Source organism: Schistocerca cancellata, chromosome 3 (genome assembly GCF_023864275.1).
Source record: "Schistocerca cancellata isolate TAMUIC-IGC-003103 chromosome 3, iqSchCanc2.1, whole genome shotgun sequence".
In the NCBI taxonomy this organism is placed as follows: Eukaryota; Metazoa; Arthropoda; class Insecta; order Orthoptera; family Acrididae; genus Schistocerca; species Schistocerca cancellata.
Window position 1 is genome coordinate 564,265,205 of NC_064628.1, and position 5,452 is coordinate 564,270,656.

A 5,452-nucleotide genomic window follows, 5' to 3' on the forward strand; every position below is an offset into this window, starting at 1 on the left:
TCTAATCTCTTCTTGTCCAAATTATTTATCGTCCGTGTTTCACTTCCTCAGATGGCTACACTCCATACACATATTTTCAGAAACGGCTCCCTGACATTTAAATCTATACTCGATGTTAACAAACTTCTCTTCTTCAGAAACGCTTACCTTGGCATTGCCAGTCTCCATTTTATATCCTCTTAACTTCGAACATTATCAGTTATTTTACTCCCCAAATAGCAAAACTCATTTACTATTTTAAGCGTATCAAAAAATGCTGTGAGCACTATGGGACTTAACTTCTGAGGTCATCAGTCCCCTAGAAATTACAACTACTTAAACCTAACTAACCTAAGGACATCACACACATCCATGCCCGAGGCAGGATTCGAACCTGCGACCGTAGCGGTCGCGCGGTTCCAGACTGCAGCGCCTAGAACCGCTCGGCCACCTCGGCCGGCCTTTAAGCGTCTCATTTCCTAATCTAAATCCTGCAGCATCACCAGATTTAATTCGACTTTTGCATTATCCTCGTTTTGCTTTTGTTGGTGTTCATCTTATATCGTCCTTTCAGGACAGTGTCCATTCCGTTCAGCTGCTCTTCCAGGTCCTTTGCTGTCTCTGACAGAATTACTATGTCATTGGCGAACCTCAAAGTTTTTATTTCTTCTCCATGGATTTTAATTCCTATTCCGAATTTTTCTTTTGTTTCCTTTACTGCTTGCTCAATATACAGATTGAATAACATCAGGGATAGGCTACAACCCTGTCCCACTCCCTTCCCAACCACTGCTTCCCTTTCATGCCCCGTCGACTCTTATAACTGCCATCTGGTTTCTGTACAAATTGTAAATAGCCATTCGCTCACTGTATTGTACCCCTGCCAGCTTCACAATTTGAAAGAGAATATTCGAGTCAACATTGTTAAAATCTTTCTCTAAGCCTACAAATGCTAGAAACGTAGGTTTGCCTTTCCTTAATCTATTTTCTAAGATAGTCGTAGCATCAGTATTGCCTCACGTGTTCCAACATTTCTACGAAATCCAAACTGATCTTCCCCGAGGTCGGCTTCTACTAGATTTTCCATTCGTCTGCAAAGAATTCGTGTTAGTATTTTGCAGCCGTGACTTATTAAACTGATAGTTCGGTAATTTCCACATCTGTCAACACCTGCTTTCTTTGGGAATGGAGTTATTATTTTCTTTATGAAGGCTGACGTGATTATACGCATGCTCTCTAAAACGAGTCTTCAAGTTCCTTCCCGTCTGACCAACACATAACTTGTCACAATCTTGGCAGTTGCTCTTACAGATATCCGAATCTAAACGTTTGTTGGTGTTGTTGCCAACTTGGTGGCGTAGCCTAGAACCACTTGTACTTTTAGTTTTAAACGCTATTTTTACTTTCGTTTCTCTGAAAGCTTGTGCAATTCTGTCTGAAAACTCACCATTGTATGACACAGCAACAAACTTCTAGCCCTGTGGTTCTCTTGTTTCCTTCTTGTCACGAATCTTTGACTTAAGCTTATCATAAAGGTTCATTACACTTAAAAAGGGAAATGGATAGGTTAAAGTTAGATATAGTGGGAATTAGTGAAGTTCGGTGACAGGGGGAGCAAGACTTCTGGTCAGGTGAACACAGGCTTGTAAATACTATATAAGATAGGGGTAATGCAGGAGTAGGTCTAATAACGAATGGAATAATAGGAATACGGGTAAGCTACAACAAACAGCATAGTGAACGCATTATTGTGGCCAAGATAGATACGAGGCCCACGCCTACCGCAATAGTACAAGTTTATATGCCAACTATCTGCGCAGATGACGAAGAGATTGATGAAATGTGTGATGAGATAAAAGAAATTATTCTGATAGTGAAGGGAGGCGAAAATATAATAGTCATGGGTGACTGGAAATCGATAATAGGAAAAGGAAGAGAAGGAAACGTAGCAGGTGAATATGGAATGGGAGGAAGGAATGAAAGAGGAAGCCGCCTGTTAGAATTTTGCACAGAGCATAACTTAATCATAGCTGACACTTGGTTCATGAATCATAAAAGAAGGTTGTGTACATAGAAGAAGCCTGGAGATACTGGAAGGTCGCAGATAGATTACATAATGGTAAGACAGAGATTCAGGAACCAGGTTTAAAATTGTAAGACATTTCCAGGGGCAGATGTGGACTCTGACCACAATCTATTGATAATGAACTGTAGATTAAAACTGAGGAAACTGCAAAGAGTTGGAAATTTGAGGAGATGGGACCTGGATAAACTGAAAGAACTAAAAGTTGTAGAGAACTTCAGGGAGAGCATTAGGGAACGATTGACAAGAATGGGGGAAAGAAATACAGTAAAAGAAGAATAAGTAGCTTTGAGACATGAAATAGTGAAGGCAGCAGAGGATCAAGTAGGTAAAAAGACGAGGACTAATAGAAATCCTTGGGTAACAGAAGAGATATTGAATTTAATTGATGAAAGGAGAAAATATAAAAATGCAGTAAATGAAGCAGGCAAAAAGGAATACAAACGTCTCAAAAATGAGATCGATAGGAAGTGCAAAATGGCTAAGCAGGGATGGCTAGAGGACATATGTAAGGATGTAGAGGCGCGTATCACTAGGGGTAAGATAGGCAAGGAAACCGTTTCTGAAGAAGAGAGGTTCTAGGCGCTACAGTCGGGAAGCGCGTGACCGCTACGGTCGCAGGTTAGAATCCTGCCTCGGGCATGGATGTGTGTGATGTCCTTAGGTTAGTTAGGTTTAAGTAGTTCTAAGGTCTAGGGGACTGATGACCTCAGAAGTTAAGTCCCATGGTGCTCAGAGCCATTTGAACCATTTTTTTGAGGAAGAGAAATTTGTTAACATCGAGTATAGATTTAAGTCTCAGGAAGTCGTTTCTGAAAGTATTTGTATTGAGTGTAGCCATGTATGGAAGTGAAACGTGGACGATAAATAGTTTAGACAAGAAGAGAATAGAAGCTTTCGAAATGTGGTGCTACATGAGAATGCTGAAGATTGGATGGGTAGATCACATAACTAATGAGGAGGTAGTGAATAGAATTGGAGAGAAGAGAAATATGTGGCACAACCTGACAAGGGATCGGTTGGTAGGGCATATTGTGAGGCATCAAGGGATCACCAATTTAGTATTGGAGGGCAGTGTGGAGGTTAAAAATCGCAGAGGGAGATGAATATACTAAACAGATTCAGAAGGATGTATCTTGCAGTAGGTACTGGGAGATGAAGAATCTTGCACAGGATAGAGTAGTATGGAGGGCTACATCAAACCAGTCTATGGACTGAAGACCACAACAACCTTTCATCACAGCCCTTGTACATGTTTGACTCGGCTACTTGCCTAATCACATTTAATTCTTCCACTTCGTCGTTAGGGTTAGTGGTAGTCTTAGCAGTCTGTTGATCATAGCTCTGAAGTATACCCATTTATGATCTTTGGGTGACAGGATTTCACATTAATCATCCTGTCCATAGCCGCCGTCTTCCTAAATATAATAATCTTAACCTTCCATCCCTTTTAGTCAACCCAAGATCCAAAGAGTTGTACTTCCTCCTTCTTCCAGTTATATCGTGAACTTAATTTTTGTTTTCTTTTCGTGCATCCCAGAAATTCTTTCTGCTACCTCTCTTATTTCACTTTCATCACAGAGACATTTTCAGACTTCAATTGATAAATTTATGCCACGTCAGGCCAATAATGAGATAAAACTGTTGCTTAAAAGTCGGCATTATGAAACATATAATGAAAATAAGGTTTAACAAATTCTGTTTGGATGTGGGAATTATTTCTAAGTATGTTATCGTCAGCATTAATAATCATACTGTAGCTGCGGTATGTGTGAAACGCAAAAGTGAAAGTCTATGATGAGAACTGAGATCAGCGAAACATACAAGAATAAAAAAAAAAATAGTTTGGAAGCATTCAAAATTCAGTTACTTTTAGGCTGGTTACTCTCACCGTTACAGTTCTCATGTGTTTTCAAAGGTGTTGATAACATGGTGGACAACGAACAGAAAAAGATCGCAGTGTGGACATAGGAAGAAAACCTCAAATTTACGAACGAAGTATAATGTAAGAATAGACAAGAAGAGGGAAGGCAAACATCAGTTTGCGGACAGGGTGGTCAACCTCACGAACATCAGAATGATGGATAATGAAATGGATTTTCTGAATAAGGGTTTACATTTTAGTATCACGCCGAAATTGAGCCCAGGCAACAGAAAAATACTATTGCAGAAGTTGCTTGTGAAGTGGCTAAACTCAATAAAGTTGATCAAATAGACATAGCAATAAAAACTATCAAATATATATCCAGAGTAGGTCGCTACGAAAGGAAAATGCAAAACGTTTAGAAGCACGTAAAAGCCTAAATCAAAAATTAGGAATAGAAAGGGCTATAATTACGAGGGCTGATAAAGGAAATTCCGCTGTCGTAATTTACGATTGCGACTACATCCAAAAAATTTCTTGCAGGTAATAATACTGCCGAAGTCAAGAGAAATCCTGAATACAAATTTCAATCAGATATAAGGAAAACAATTGAAAACAGTACCTTTTTGTTTCCAGATGAGAAAGAGAAACGTAGATTAAAATGGATGAATACGTCAATTCCTCTACTTCGTTCACAAATTAAATTACACAAGAGCGGGCAACCGGTTAGGTCGATTATTAACATGTCATGTCCCAATTACAAATTGAACCGGGAATGGAACAGAAAACTGAGGACAGCGTATACTTATAAGAATCATTCAGTATCAAGAATATTATAAATTGGCGAATGATACTAAGGATATACCGATCCCAGCTGTAGCTACACTGATTTCCTTTAACATTATTGTCCTGTGTACCAACGTCCCAGTAAGCAGTACGATGGAGATTATAAAGAAGGACTTGCTAACATACAAGAAGATTAGTCAAGGGGAAATAGTACAAGTGCTGGAAATTTTAGAACTTATTTTGGCATTTGATTATTTTAAGATTAACGATAAGATTTTGTATAAAAAGAATGGACACTGGGCAACAATTTGTCGGATACGTTAGCAGGCATATTTGCAAATGAGCTAGAAAATAAGTCTTTTGAACAAAATCCTGACGTCTGCGAAAAATTTGTCTATTACAGACGTTATGCGGATGACAACATACAACTGTATAAGGGTGACGAAAGTTCATAGTAGAACTGGAAGAAGAAGGATGCACAACTCTTTGGATCTTAGGTTGACTAAAAGAGATAGAAGGTATAAGATTATTATATTTAGGAAGACGATGGCTACTGACAGGATCACGAAATAGGGATTTAAAACTAAAATTACAACTGGTTCTAGGCTATGCCAGCAAGTTGATAACAACAGCAACAAATATTTAGAACCCGGTGTCTGTAAGATCAACTGCCAAGATTGTGACAAGTTTTATATTGGTCAGACGGGCAGAAATTTCCAGACTCGTTATAGAGAGAATAC